Source organism: Ceratotherium simum, chromosome 26 (assembly GCF_057802395.1).
Source record: "Ceratotherium simum simum isolate JZ-2026a chromosome 26, ASM5780239v1, whole genome shotgun sequence".
NCBI lineage: Eukaryota > Metazoa > Chordata > Mammalia > Perissodactyla > Rhinocerotidae > Ceratotherium > Ceratotherium simum.
In genome coordinates, this window is record NC_141925.1 from 3908583 (window position 1) to 3924248 (window position 15666).

Here is a 15666-nt window from a genome sequence, read left to right on the forward strand (position 1 = left end):
CGGTGCGCTTCCCCGCGCACACTCGCCTGCTCCGCCCGCCGCGGCTCCGGAGGGAAGTGCAGCCGAGCTCTCACACAGCCCGCCGCTCTCGCACACACGGCTCTCCCGGCGGCGGCGGCGGCGGCCGGCCCCTCATGCCGCGCGGAGCGGCGCCTCTGCGTCAAGGCCGACGGCCGGAGCCCTCGGTCCCCGCCCCGCGCCCTCGCCGGAGGCGGCGGCGGGCAGCTAGAGGCCGGCAGGCAGGCCCCGGCGCCCCGCGCGAGTCTGCGGCCCCCGCGGCGCTGCGGCCGCCCCCGCCGGCGCGGCCCGTCTAGCGGGGCCTGCTCCCAGCCGCGCCGCCCGCTCCCGCCTCCGGGGCCGGCCCAGCGGGCGGGGATGTCCTGGGCCCCGGAGCCGCCGGGCGCCGAGGGCAGAGCGCGGCGGGCGCGGGCCCTCAGCCGGCGGCCCGTGCGCGGCGCTGCCGCAGAGCCCGCTCGCGCGACGCCGACCTGGGACGCCCGCCTGCCCACGCCCGGGGCGGCCTCCCGAGCTAACGATGCCGCCGCGGCCGCGGCCGCCGCCGTGCCCCCCGCTGCCGCTGTCTCATGTCGGAAGAGCGGCCACTGCCGCCGCCACCATCTCCGGCCCCCTCCCCCTCCCGCTGTCACTGACAGACTCGCGCCCGCGCCGCCCCTCGCCCCGCCGCAGCGCGCACGCGCGGCCCGCGCACGCCGCCGCCACCGGGCCCGGGCGCGCGCACGGTGCGCGCGCCGGGGTGGCGGGGCCGCGGGGTGGGCTCGGGTGCGCGCTGCAGCTCCGCCCTCCGCCCTCCGCCCCCCGCCCCGGGCCGCGCCGCGCCCGTGTCGCCCGCTACGGGCGTTGCGGGCAGTGCTGGGCTGCTGGGCTGCCGGGCTGCGAGGCTGGGAGAGCACCTCTCCTCGCGGCTCGGCCCGTAGACCCGCTCGGGGAAACCTAAGGGCGCCTTGTAGTTAAGGAGCAGCTGGGGTGCGACGTTTAGGAAATGAAAATGTTTGCCCTCCCCCTCAGCACACCTTTTTTATAAATGAAAGTTTGCAACTATTGTATTTGCCTAAAGGGAGGCGCCTCTTTCTCTATAAGCAGTGAGCACGTGTCTCCGGGGGCACTAGCCCCCTCCTGAGTGTGTTCCCGGGCCATCACTGCAAAGGGAGCCCCAGCCTCCGGTGGCCCGGCTAAGCAGGCCTCCAGGGGGCCTTGGTTGGCGCTAGAAAGCTGGTGCCACTGAAAAAACCAGCTCCTCCAGCCCCAGAGTTTCCCTTCCCATCCTTGGGTCATCTCCCCCTCCTCATGAACAACTGTTTTTCTCTTTCCACAAATGAAACTTTCAAAGGAGTCTGCTACCCATAGAGCAGTCCTACAGTGGTCTCCACAAGTATTTCCTGCAACGTGTGCAGTGCCATACTCCCCAGTGCACCATTCCTGGCCCTTCTTTCCATACTTCACAATGCCTCCTGCCAATCACAGGAGTCTCCTCCCTCCTTCCCTCACCTTCCAGGCCCAGCCCTGGGACCCACCCAGGTTTCACTGTTGAATTAGAAAATAAAGTAAAATGTGATCCATCTGCATAATGGAATATTATTCAGCCATAAAAAGGAATGAGTGATTCATGCTACAACCCAGATGAACCTTGAAAACATGATGCTAAGTGAAAAAAGCCAGTCAGGAAAGACCACATATCGTATGGTTCCTTTTCCATGAAATGTCCAGAACAGGCCATTCCATAGAGACAGAAAGCAGATTAGTGATTGCCAGGGCCTGGGAGTGATGGGAATGAGGAGTGACTGCTAATGTGTAAGGGATTTCTTTTAGGGGTGATGGAAACATTCTGGATCTAGATGGAGGTAGTGGTTGCACAACACTGTGAATATACTAAATGCCACTGAGTTGTACACTTCAAAATAGTTTATATGGTAAGTTTTATGTTATGTATATTTTACCACAATAAAGGGGGAAAAAAAGTAACACAACATCATTGCTGTGGTATTTCTCCCAAAACTCCCAATCTAATCATGAGAAAACATCAGATGAACCTAAATTGAGAAATACTTCTTCCAAGTAATTGACCAGTACTCATCAAAAGTGTCAAGGTCATGAAAGACAAAGAAAGACTTAGGACCTGTCATAAACTGGAGAAAACCAAGAGATCCAACAACTAAATGGAACATGGGATCCTGATTTGGAAGCTGAAACAGAAAAGGACATTAGGAGAAACTAGAGTAAGGTCTGCAGTTTAGTTAACCGCATCACATTGTGCTGGTGTTAATTTCCTGGTTTTGATCATTGTACTGTGATTACAGACGATGTTAACATTAGGGGAAGTGTGGGTGTAAGGTATAGGGGAACTCTCTAGTATTTTTGCAACTTTAAGTCTGAAATCATTTCAAAATAAAATTCAAAAAAGTTAAAAATAAAAATAAACCTTTATTAAGCATCAACTATGTGCCAGGCACTCTCACGTATTCCATTTTTACAGATGAAGAAATTGAGATTCAGAAGAGAAGAATGCATTGCACAAGCCAGCAAATGAGATAATAATAGCAAACTTACATTGACTGAGTGTGTCCTAAGTGCCAGAAGCCACGGGACGCTTTCACTTGTGACCTATTTGGTCCTTACCACAACCCTCTGAGGTAGGTATTATTGTCCCTATTTTAGAGATGTGAAACTGGGGATTGAAGAGTGACATGCTCAAAGTCACACAAAAGGCTGAGACAGAGTTCGGATTCAGAACCAGATCGACTTCTGCGGCCACATCACTCTGAACGGCCCTGGCACCACCCTCCATAAGCCTCACGGTGGCCCCTCACGTACCCCACTGTCTCGTAAGTCGACTGACCCAGCTGGACAGGAAGCCCTTGGAGACAGCTCACGGTTTACATTTCCCCCATTTAACGCAGCCCTGCACTCTCCATTTCCTGGTTTCCTTCAACAATCTGAAAGATCGCTTGTATATGCTTTTCCTCCCCTCCCCAAATCGTTTCAGTCCACCCACGATTTGTGGTGACTTTGGCATTTGTAAATTAATTAGTCATGTCGGATTATTAGACACAGGTAATGATCATACCCACCTCCCTCCTTCTCTCTTGTATGTCTTCTGGAAGCAGTTGAGCTGCATTCCCTGCTGTTGAAATCTGTAAACTGCCAGAGCCTCCTTGATCTCCAGGTTAGGGCATGAGTCATCCATGAACCCTGGGGCTTGGGGATGACGTGCCTGACACTGTGCGTTAGGCCCTGGGTGTACAATGATACCTCATCTCTGGCTTTAAGGGGCTTACAGTAGCTGGGGAAGATGCTGTGGGAAGGGGATAGGTTAAGAAAATGGAATCAATTAGGTTTGGTGACAGACTGCACATGAGGGAGTGTTCTACAAAGGAGGTGAACTACGTTCCCATAATGCCAGGACCTGGAGGGGAGTGGCTGAAGGATCCTGGGTCCCTTCTCTTCAACCCCCAGAAAGGATAAAGGTGCCTAATACCCAGCAGATATGGGACAGATGCAACGGCTTTCTCCAGCCATCCAACCCAGGCTGCTGCCAGATCTGCAGGGTTTTCTCTCCATCTGTGATGTGCACAGAACTTCCACCGGAACACAGCATGAATCAGAATGTGTCCATACAAACTCTACAAAAGCTTTGGAAAGCCTTGCCGACCTCATCATCTCATCCTCATCCTCCCTCACACACATGTTCACCTGATTGGCGAGGGCCTCGGCTCCAAGCTCTCAGAAACCGTAAGAGATGACAACCATGACTGGCTTCTAGATAAGTAGCACACTGATGGCGCTTTGGCTGTTCTCATCATACCGGGCCCTGAGCTCTCAGCAGTACCCGCATTATTTGGGGTTGTCAGATGGGCAACCATCTTGGAGAACCACCCACTGGAAGATGGGATTCCCCTCACTTATCCGAGCGTGTGTCCCAAGCTGCAATTACAAGCTTTGAGTCCTTTTTCCTTTCAACTAATGAGGGTGAGTTTGTAGGAATCCACCCATATATTTTTTTCACCATTGACTTCCTCCATCCCAGTGGCTCATCACAAGTCTCAGTCAGCTGCCTTCACATTGGCAGAGGATCAGGTATCCAAGCAAAGCGAAAGAAAACTGATTAGAGAAGATCAACAAAATCCCTTGCAGGCTTCTCTATAATCCAGGAGTCTTCAATCGGCCATACACATCGAGTCTAAATCGTGCCGTGTCTGGTGCATAGCCCAGTAACGCCCCATTGAATGAATGCATATGGGAAATTAAAGGAGATAAGCTGTGAAATAGTTAAGCTCTCAATTGCTTTTAATAAGCAGAATAAGTAACATTTTATATAATGTTTATGAGTTTATAGCTCTTTCTGCCTACATTCATAGTAGAGGCTCCGGCTTGAACCTAAAGCTAAAATATGTGCTAGGTATATTTATGACCCCACAGGGCCAGGGAGGACCTGTTCTGGAGGCAATCATATTTTGAAGTAAGGAGGAGCTAGTTGGTTGACCTAGCAAGAGCTTGGCTGAGAGAGAAGACTAGGGATTCTGAGTAAAGCAGGGTGTCTGTCACTCAGATTTGTCACCTGGCCCATCTCCTGCTGGACAGTTGCTCCCATCCCATCCTGTGTGTAACAGTGAGGAACAGCGGAGTAGGTGTAAGAAAACCTGTGTAAGAGCTGTGTAGTGGGTTAAGAGTGTTCCCCCCAAAATTCTTGTCCACCTGGAACCTCAGAATATGACCTTATTTGGAAATAGGGGCTTAGCAGATGTAATTAGTTAAGATGAGGTCATACTGGATCAGAGTGAGCCCTAAATCCAACGACCGATGTCTGTACAAGAAGAGGAGAGAACACGCAGAGACACAGAGAGAAGAACGCATGGGAAGACAGAGGCAGAGGAGTGATGTGGCCACAAGCCAAGCATTGCCAGGAGCCGCCAGAAGCTGGAAGAGGCAAGGAAGGATCCTCCCCTAGAGCCTTCGGAGGGAGCCCAGCCCTTCCTTGATTTCTGACACCTTGATTTCTGACTTCTGGCCTCCAGAAATGTGAAAGAATAAATTTCTGTTGTTTGAAGCCATCAAGTTTGTGGTCATTTGTTACAACAGCCCCAGGAAACTTATACAAACTGTTTCATCAAAACTCTGCGAGTCAGGGTACAATTAGCACTGCCGGGTGACTCCTCTGACAGTGTAGACACAAAAGACAAAAGGCAGGAGGGGCTCTCCCCCACTTCACAGTGGCCTGGAGCAAACCTTTAGCATCTTGAGAGCCTGGAGACCCCCAAGGACACCATGGGGGCATGGAGATCAGCCCTGCCCAGTGTGGGTGAGAGAGAGGACGAATCAGGTCACTTTTGTTTAAAAATACTCCAGATGGGCCTGAGGAAACTTGGATGACACAAGTGTTGTGCCCATTTTATAGACAAGGAGCTTGAGCCGAGAGAAATAAAGCACTTTGCCCACAGCTGTAGAGTTGTTGGGCGTCTTGTGACTTTCATCATTGGTGCTGAGAGCTCCGATGCCATTCTGACTCTGGATTCTTGGGCTGAAACCTGCTTTCTCTCTGGAAGATCTCCCTGTAGCTCTGAAACTTCAGCATGCTGGATCTTGATGTGGGTCTCTGTTCCTCCATCGTGTTAGGCATTTGCTGGTCTCTCTCAGTCTGGAGATTCATGTTCGTCGTTTCTGGAAATTTTCTTGAATTGTTTCTTTGATGATTTCCCTCCTCTGTTTTCCCTGTTCTCTCTCTGAAACGCCTAGTATCTGGATGCTGGACCTCCTAGACAGTTCCTCTCATTTTCTTGCCTCTATTTTCCATCTCTATGACTTTCTTTTTTCTCTCTTTGACTTTTTTGCTCAACATTCTGGGAGATTTCCTCAACTTTACCTTTTAATCTTTTATCAAGATTTTTCTTTCTATCCTTTTTTCCTTTTCTCTTCAAAAACTTTGCACAATAATAATAATTCTACTGTCCTGTTTTAATGTCCAAGGATTTTTCCATCTTCTGAATTTTTTTACCTCATCCTTTTCTGCTTTCACCAACCTAATGACTTCTCTTCTCCCCAAAGATACCAAAGACAGATTTTTTTTAATGTCCTTTTGCATAGTCTCCATTTTTTCTGGTTGTTTTGGCTTTTTTCAAGTTAGAGGCTTTTCTAACATGTCTGGTCAGCCTTAGCTGCCCTTTCACAGTTCAGAGGAGTCACAAAAAGCTGGTCAGAAACTCAGAGGAGGTGGTGGGACTTGTCAACCACAGGCTTCCCTTTACACAGTGGTTCTCGGCTCCGGCCACATGCTGCAATCACTTGGGACACTTTTGGACACTAATGACCTGACTCTATCCTCAGAAATTTTGACACAACCGTTTGGGGATGGGGAGGGGTACACAAGGGCATTTCAAACCTCCCCAGATGACTCTTATGATCCTTTTTTGCTTTAGAATGTTCTGGCCAGGTCATTTTGTAGGGGACCCCCTCCCATGTCAGTGTTTCCAGGTGTTTTTCCTTGGATTAGTCAGGTTTTCCAGAGAAGGCTCTTCCAGCCTGGCTGCCACTCAGCTGAGAAGGGAAGAAGGCTGGAACTCTCAACACTCAGTATCTAAACCTTCACTTAGCAAACCATTATGAGGGAGAGTGTCCCTCCTGGGGGAGGGCTGCTGACGTTTACCCTGGAGCCCGCCCATGATGGTCATTTGCATGATGAATCTGAAAATCCTTAGACGCATCCATCATATCCACCATGGTGATCCTGTATACTTGTTACGATGACGCATGTATATTTAGGCACACGATGGTATCAAATTATCATTAACATCACTCAAAAAGAAAGTTTGTGAGCCAAACAAATATGACCACAATACTAATAAATAATCATTTTTTTCAAACATAGAAAAACTCCAGGAGAGAGTATCCAGAGCCATCCGCAGTACCCAATATCTGAGAAGCTCTAAGATGTTGAGGCCAGGCTGCATACAACCAGCAGAGTTTTTTCTGGATCTCTCTGCTGTTCTTATTTATTCATCATGTTCCAACGCTCCATGACAAGGTCCTTACCCAAGTTATGATAGAAACCCACCATTCCAATAATTCAGTGGGACCGTTTGAGTGAGAAAAGCTTTCTCATGTGCAGTGAGCAGCAGAGCGCTACCTAAGACTCCTAGATATTGCCACAAAGTGCCCTTGACCAACCGCCAACTCTTGTTACACACTTACAGTGGCCTTTGGTTCTAAGAGTCTTATTGCTCTTGGTAGCCATATGCTTACAGTTTTCCAGGAATAGTGTTATAATTTGGGGGCAACATCCACATACTCTCTTAGACACAACCACGAAACCGCTAGTCTGAAAGGAAGAGCCAATGGGCCTGTGTGCCCTGTTTTCTCTCCGGCCCTCCTGCTCTTAGCAGTGGTTAGGCATGGATCTTCTCTAGCAATTTGTAGTGTTACAGGCTGAATTGTGTCCCCCTAGATTCATAGGTTCAAGTCCTAACCCACAGTACCTCAGAATGTGACTGTATTTGGAGATAAGGTCTTTAACGGGTGATTAAGTTAAGATGAGGTCGTATGGATGGGCCTGTTCCGATATGACTGGTCCTTATAAGAAGAGGAAATTTGGACACAGACATGTACAGAGGAAGATGATGTGAAGAAACACAAGGAGAAGACAGCCATCTACAAGCCAAGGAGAGAGGTCTCAGAAGAAACCAACCCTGCTGACACCTTGATCTTGGACTTCCAGCCTCTGGAACTGTGAGGACATAAATTTCCATTGTTTAAGCTGCCCAGTCTGTGGTCCTTTGTTATGGCAGCCCTAGTAAACTAATACAGATGGTAAATATTTTGTGTGTATTTTACCACAATTAATAATAATAATAATAATAATATCATAAACCTATGCAGTTGCAAGTGGGAAAAAGAACAAGGAACCTGCCTTCCAAGAGTGCACATGCTCCCATAGCTCAGTAGAAGTGGCAACAACAGTGCCATAAGAAAGGGACACGGCAGTGTGGAGAAGGGCAGGAGAGGGTCACCTGGACAGAGAGATTTGGAAAAGCATGTTTGGTGTAGGTAGGATGAGAATGGCATCTTGAAGGAACACAGGCAGACACGGGGCTTCTTCCAGGCGGAGGTCCCTGGAAGAAAAGCAGGAAGGCTGGAGAGCAGGGCATGTGCAGGAAACACGGTGCTCACACGGCTAAGGCAGATATGCCCGCGCCGGGAGGTGCAGCGCTAGACAACCGAGCAGGGGGCAGGTAGGGCCAGGACAAAAGTCAAGGTCAAGACAAAAGTAATTCCAAATTCTGGCCCATCGTGGGAGAAACTATTCTAAATATTCCATGTCCTCTGCCCAGTCATCTTTCTGGCCCTGCCTCCCCCACCCTGCACAACTGCCCCTTTCCGTACCTTTCCAGCCAAGAATACTCCGAGACAGGAATATCAAGTTCTTGAGATGGGGTTCATCACAGGAATGGCCCCAAGGAAAGACGTGAACTTTTATCTGCTTCCCTAAGACCTTGAAGTTGATCCTTTCTGTGTTCCGCTAGCAATCTGGACTCCTGACATTTACCATAACGCAATTTAAAATGAGGTGTGTGGATTGCTCCTCTAAGGCTCTCAGCATCTGGAAGGCGCAGATCAGGTGCAGGAAGGGCTGGTACTGGGGCAGCCCGGCTATTGAGACTGGGGGCTCCCGGCTAGACTGTCCCCCTCTCCCCGCACCTGCTGCTAGAGGCCAGTCGGTGATCACAACAGGACAGAGGGGAGGCCACTCAAAGCGTGAACCCAGCTGCAAAATCGAGGGCCACTGAACAGGAATGTGTTTACAATTTAACTCTGCCTGTTTGGAAGCCAAGTTTCTTTAAGCACATTTCAAATCCTGGTAACATTAAAAGCTTGGAAACCACCTTTCCTCCCCTCATCTTGAGTTACACAAAGGCACATTCAAAGATACTATGGTATAAATGCATCGGGACACAGATAATCACCGTGTAAATCGTAACACAAACACCGTGGTTTATGAAATAAACCGTCCTCCTCTTGCTTGCACCTCTCCTCCTTCCTCTGAGTCTCACAACAGTGCTGGGGGGGTGGGGACAGCATAAAGTGGCCCCCTCGCACGGAGGCAGGTACCGAGACTGCAGTGGGGCCTGGAGGGCACAGGGCCATTCCACGACAGAGTGGATCTAGGATCCCAGGCTTCCTGGCCCATTCTTCTCTCTGCTCCACCCTGATAGTAATAATTACCACTCATGGTCGCTTGCTCTGTGTCTGGCATTTTTTATTTATAATCCCATTTGATCATCAACCACCCTTTGAGGAAACCAAGGTTTAGCTAACAAGTACTGGAGGAATGATTTGAACTCAGGTGAGTCCCCAACGCCGCCTTCTAACCCAGCTGCATTCAGCTCACTCCTGTTCCGTCCAGTTCCATCCCACTCATTTGTATCGGGTCCCTGGACATACGAGGTCCTGGGCAGCCAGGCCACAGCCCGGCGAGGGTCAGGCTCCCAGGCCAGGGTGGGGCCAGTCTTGCTTCCTGGGCCCTGACCAATGATTAGGGGATGTGTGTACTTCCTAGGGCCGCTGTAACAAATTACCACAAATCTGGTGGCTTAAGACAACAGAAATTTATTCTGTCACAGTTCTGCGGGCCAGAAGTCCAAGATCAAGGTGTCAGCAGGGTCATGCTCCCTCTGGAGGCTCTAGGGGAGGATCCTTCCTGTCTCTTCCAGCTTCTGGAGGCTCCCGGCATTCGTTGACTTGGGGACTACATGGCTCCAATCTCTGCCTCTGTCCTCACGTGGCTGCCTTTGTCTCAGGAAATCTAATCTCCCTCTGCTTCACTCTTATAAGGACATCTGTCACTGGATTTCGAGCCCACCTGGGCAATCCAGGATGATCTCTTCTCAAGATCCTTAGGTTAATGATGTCTACAAAGACCCCTTTTTTCCAAATAAGGTCATATTCACAGGTACCAGAGGTCAGGAGTTGGACACATCTTGGGTTGGACACAACCCACTACAGGAGGAGGTAGGTTTAGGCCTGCAGTGTCACCCTGCTCTTCAGTGGGAACAGGAGTGTGGTGGTAGCTGGCCCCACCACAACCCTAAGACAGGACAGGCCTCAGGCAGGCAGGCGGCAGGGCCAAAACAAGGTGGCCGTTCATCCAAGAATCGGGGAGTAGGGCCAGCACGCTGATTCCCAGGGCAGCGAGCAAGCACAGCGCAGGGCTGGGCAGGGCAGAATCGGTGGTTCCTGAGATTCAGGGAGGTTGGGGAAAGCAAGCTAATCCTGAAGGGCCAGGACAGTGCTGCCAAGACAGCCTAAAATTGCATTCCTGGGCTACTCAAGTAGCTTGAGAAGGCAGAAGTTGTGTTAATCACCTCTGCTGCTGCCAGGCCACGGTGCCCTGTGTGGGGCTAACCTCATTTGACTCTGGGGCCCAGAGCTGGGCTTCCTTCTGATGCCTTATCAGTTGAACCTGTGGTCACAGTGCCATTTGTAGGAGGTGTGGCCCCACCAGTGCTCAGCCAGGGATGATGGCTGTGCAGGAATGCCCTGGCTGCTGGGACCGGGACGTGGCAGGGAGCTGGCCAGCCTCCTTCCTCACTGGCTCAAGGTAGAGGCCAGAGATGCCTGGCCACATGCAATTCTGGACTTAAGTTTTATTCAGCAAACCCACTAACTGTTCCCAACAAGCAGGGAAGAGGGATAAGACATGGGCAGAGGAGGTGAAAATGCCTCGAAGACCTGAAAGTCCCAGTAGGGCTCAGGGAAGCGGGCAGGGTCTCTTGGGGATTCTGGAAGAGGCAGCAGCTGTGGGTGGCTAAAGCAGTGGGTGAGACTATGGTGAGACTGCCTGGCTTCAAACCCCAGCTCCACAGCTGGCTGTGCAACCTTGGGCTAGTTACTTAACCTCTCTCAATCTAAGCTCTCTTTTCTATAAACTGAGGATCAAAATAGAACCTAGTTTATAGGGCTGTTATGAGGATTAAATCAAACAAGCCAAAGGAAGCACTTAGCACAGAACCTGGGATGTAGTAATACTCAATTAGTGCCAGTCACTACAAACCAGCAACATCGGAGGTCAGCCTCGAAAGAGGGTGTGAATGTTAATTTTATGTGTCAACTTGGCCAGGCTGTGGTGCCCAGTTGTTTGGTCAAACACGAGTCTGGATGTTGCTGTAAAGGTATTTTTCAGATGCGATTAACATTTAAATTAGACCTGAGTAAGGCAGATCACCCTCTATAATGTGGGTGGGCCTCATCCAATCAGTCAAAGGCCTTAAGAGAAAAGACTGAGGTCCTCTGAGGAGGAAGGAGTTCTGCCTTCAGACTCCACACTGCAACATCTACTCTTGCTGGTATCTCCAGCATGCCAGCTTCCCCTGTGGATTTCCGACTTTCCAGTCCCCACAATCTCTCTCCATAAATAGACATCCTATTGGCTCTGTTTCTCGGGAGAACCCTGACTAACACACCAATATAGAGTCTTCCAATCCAGGTCCACAGCTGGGGAGAGGGTCTCACTGTGAGGAGAGGAGGCAGCACTGATCTTGGGAGAGGAAAGGAAGTCCAAGTCAGTGAAGCGTCCACTCTGTGCCAGGTGCTTCACGTAACCAGAGGTGGGCGTACCTCCATCACGTCACAGCCAGGAGACCGGGGCTCAGAGAGCTGGAGAAACTTGTCCAGCATCACCAACTAGGAACCGAGTTGTCTGAATTTGAACTCGGATCTGTCTGACTCACGAACCCATGACTCTTCCCCTCAGTCCAGGTGAACGCCATCAGGGGAAGAGAGGAATCAGCACGTCAGAGAAAGGAGGCAGAGGGCTGTGGGGGAGGCATGGAGCGCAGAGAAAGGGCTCGGGCTGAAGGGTCAGAGAAAGCCACAAGAACCCAACCGGGGTGGGAAGGCAGAGGGTAAACCCAGCACTGCTGAAGGGTTAACTGCATTTGATTGAAAGACATCCTGTTTGGGCTCAATGCCAACTCTCCCCTGGGTGTCTAGCCTGCCGTCTGCCCTGCAGACTTCAGTCTTGCCAGCCCTCACAGTTGTGTGTACCAATTCCTTAAAATAAAGCTCTCTGTAGATAGAAGGAGGGAGGGAGGGAGGAAGGGATGGATGGATGGATAGATAGATAGATAGACTGATTAATGGATCTAGATATAGATGTCTATAGATAGATCTAGATCCATAGATCTATATCATCCATCTACCTATCTGTCCATCTATCTACTACATATACATCCTATTGATTCTGTTTCTTGAGAGAATTCCAACACAGAGTGGGCAGGAAGACTAGTAGCCAGGGGCCACAAGGACAAATGTCTCAGACAGAGACCCGAGCGAGTGGGCTGTGCTGGAGAGGTTGAGCAGGCCAGCTGGGCTGCAGTGCAGAGGGGACATGAGGCAAGTAAGCAGGACAAGCAAGTTGGGGCCATCTTGAGAGGATGCTCAGAAGCCTTTAGAAGATTCATGAGGCAGAGGGTGGGTGCCTGGAGCTGCCCTTGCAGAAGAAGCACCTCACAGGCACATCACAGACCCCTCAGCTGTATCTGCTTCCAAAGGGGGAACCAGGATGGTTGCAGAAATATGCTTGGGACGAAGAAGAAACCTACCTCTCATCCAGGACCAATGATGTCACACAAAATGCAGACACATCCCTGCCTGATGGCACCACGGCTCACAGTCACGAGGCAGAACACTTGAGAAGGTGGGGAAGGTGTGCAGGAGGAGCCGGGTCTGCTGAGGCTCTCCTTTGGAATCTGGGTGTGGCCACCCTGCACAGGGATCTGGAATGTGCCATGCTGCAAAGTGAATTCCTGGTGCATTTTTGAGACTCAGGTGATTCTGAAGGTAGGTGCTGCATGAAAGAACAGCATCCTGCAGACAGAAGGCTCTGAGAGGTGGGCAGGGAGAGCTGGATTCACCCCGGAGCCCTGCTCACGGCCCGGTACCAAATGGCTGTCATCCCCCCAAGAAGCTCTAAAAGCCGACCTTGGTTAGTAAGTCTGGCTCACGGAGGGCAGTTGAACAGTCTTCACTTGCCAGTTCGTGTGAGAAACTGGCCTGGTAACACGGTGGAGTCATTCAGTTCCAGGGGCCTCTTTCTTCTTTATTAACAGGCTGCCTGCTGGGAACAGACATTATGCCTGCCCTTTCTAAGGGCTGATTGCTATAACATAGATATTTCCACCCATTCTTTATTCCAATGATACAAATGCCAAGACAGGACAAGGACAGAGCAGCAGTCAACAACCTAGATGTTTTAGAATGTCAGGGCCAGTATTCTATCTCTAGCGACATGGAAGCCTAGCTATACCGAAAAATCCTCCTGCTCCAAAATACCTAAAAAGGAAAAAAAAAAAAAAAAAACCACACTTTTTTACTGTGGTAAAATATATATAACATGAAATTTACCATTTTAACTATTTTTTTTTAATTTTTTTTTATTTATTTATTTTTTTCCCCCAAAGCCCCAGTAGATAGTTGTATGTCATAGTTGCACAGCCTTCTAGTTGCTGTATGTGGGACGCGGCCTCAGCATGGCCAGAGAAGCGGTTTGTCGGTGCGCGCCTGGGATCCGAACCCAGGCCGCCAGCAGCGGAGCGCACGCACTTAACCGCTAAGCCACGGGGCCGGCCCATTTTTTAACTATTTTTAAGTGTATAGTTCAGTGGCATTAAGTACCTTCACAATGTTGTGCAACCATCAACACCATCCATCTCCAGAAATTTTTCATCTTCCCAAATTGAAACTCTGTCCCCACTAAACAACAACTCCCAATTTCCTCCTTGGCCCCAGTCCTTGGTAACCTCTATTCTACTTTTGTCTCTGAATTTAACCATTCAAGGTACCTCCTATAAGAGGAATCATACAATATTTGTCCTTTTGTGACTGGCTTCTTTCACTGAGCATAATGTCTTCAAGGTTCATCCATGTTGTAGCATGTGTCAGAATTTCCTTCCTTCTTAAGGCTTAATAATATTCTGTTGTATGTGTATGCCACATTTATTTGTCAATGGAAATTTGGATTGTTTCCACCTTTTGACTACTGTGAATAATATTGCTATGAACATGGTGTATAGTATCTGTTTTTTCTCTGCTTTTTCTTGACTTTGTTTTGGTGATTTTTTTTCCAGAAATGTATTCATTTTTTTCCTGAGTGTGAAAATCATTGATATAAGGTTTCTCATAGTCTCTTTGATAATAATCTTTGTAATCTCTGCTGCATTTATGGTTATGTCCCCTTTTAAAATCTTCATGTTACTTACATGTGTCTTCTCTTCTTTTTTCAAGATCATCTTGTCAGAGATTAACCAACTGCATTACTCTTTCAAATAGCTAGCCATATTAGTGAGAATTGGGTTCAGCTCGGGGGTAGAGAAAACCTCCAAATAACAGTGGCTTAACAAGATAAATTCCTTTTCTCACCGTAAAATGCCCAGAAGGTCCAGTCCAGGGCTGGTCTGGTATCCATGGTGTCAGAGAACCAGACTCCTTAGATCTTTTGTTACTCTTTCTCCTTCTTTGTCCAAGGAAGGAAAAGTCTCTGTCCAATATCCAAAGGTCACCCTTTTCTCCCAGATAGTTGCTGGAGCTCCATTCAGAATTTCAGGCAGGAAGGAGGAGGAGGGAGAGAAGAAAGGCATGCCTTCTCTCTTTCCATCTCCTGAGAAGTGCACACACCACTTCTGCTCAGATCTCATCGACAAGAACATAGTCATATGGCCAATCAGCTTGCAAAGAGTCAAGGAAATGTTGTTGTTTTCTCCTCTTGAAATCTTGGTGCTATTGCTGTCATACATTTTACTTCTACATATGTTATAAACTCCACAATACAAGGTTTATTTTGCTTTCAACAGTCAATTATCTTTATTTTATTTTATTTTTTTATTTATTTTTTCCCCCAAAGCCCCAGTAGATAGTTGTATGTCATAGCTGCACATCCTTCTAGTTGCTGTATGTGGGACGCGGCCTCAGCATGGCCAGAGAAGCAGTGCGTTGGTGAGTGCCCGGGATCCGAACCCGGGCCGCCAGCAGCAGAGCGCGCACACTTAACCGCTAAGCCACGGGGCCAGCCCGTCAATTATCTTTATTTTTTTTTTTTTAAAGATTTTATTTATTCATTTTTTCCCCCCAAAGCCCCAGTAGATAGTTGTATGTCATAGGTTCACATCCTTCTAGTTGCTGTACGTGGGACTCGGTCTCGCGTTGGACGGAGAAGTGGTGCCTCGGGGCACGCCCGGGATCCGAACCCGGGCCGCCAGCATCAGAGCGCGCGCACTCAACCGCTAAGCCACGGAGCCGGCCCCCGTCAATTATCTTTAAAAGAAATTTTTTTGTGTGTTTGAGGAAGGTTGGCCCTGAGCTAACATCTGTTGCTAATCTTCCTCTTTTTGCTTGAGAAAGATTGTCGCTGAGCTAACATCTGTGCCAATCTTTCTCTATTTTGTATGTGGGACACCACCACAGCATGGCTTGATGAGCGACGTGTAGGTCCATACCTGGGATCTGATCCTGTGAACCCTGGGCCGCCAGAGTGGAGCATGCAAACTTAACCACTACACCACTGGGCCGGCCCCTAAAGAAATTTTTTAAGTGAGCAAAAGTCTTCTATTTCCCCTTCCCTAGAACACTAGGCAGAGGGAAGAATCAGGGCAGTAGGAAGAGCTTGGA

The 15666-nt window shown here is 49.4% G+C and overlaps 1 protein-coding gene across 1 annotated transcript in view; it reads right to left on the reverse strand.

Moving 5' to 3' along the window:
• The window catches only part of ADCY9 (adenylate cyclase 9), a 117351-nt gene extending 117079 nt beyond the window's left edge, over positions 1–272 (reverse strand). The window contains exon 1 of the mRNA XM_004438122.3: positions 27–272. The gene's annotated coding sequence lies outside the window, so the exon portion shown is untranslated. The remainder of the gene's footprint in view (positions 1–26) is intronic.
• Positions 273–15666: the final 15394 nt, after the last annotated feature.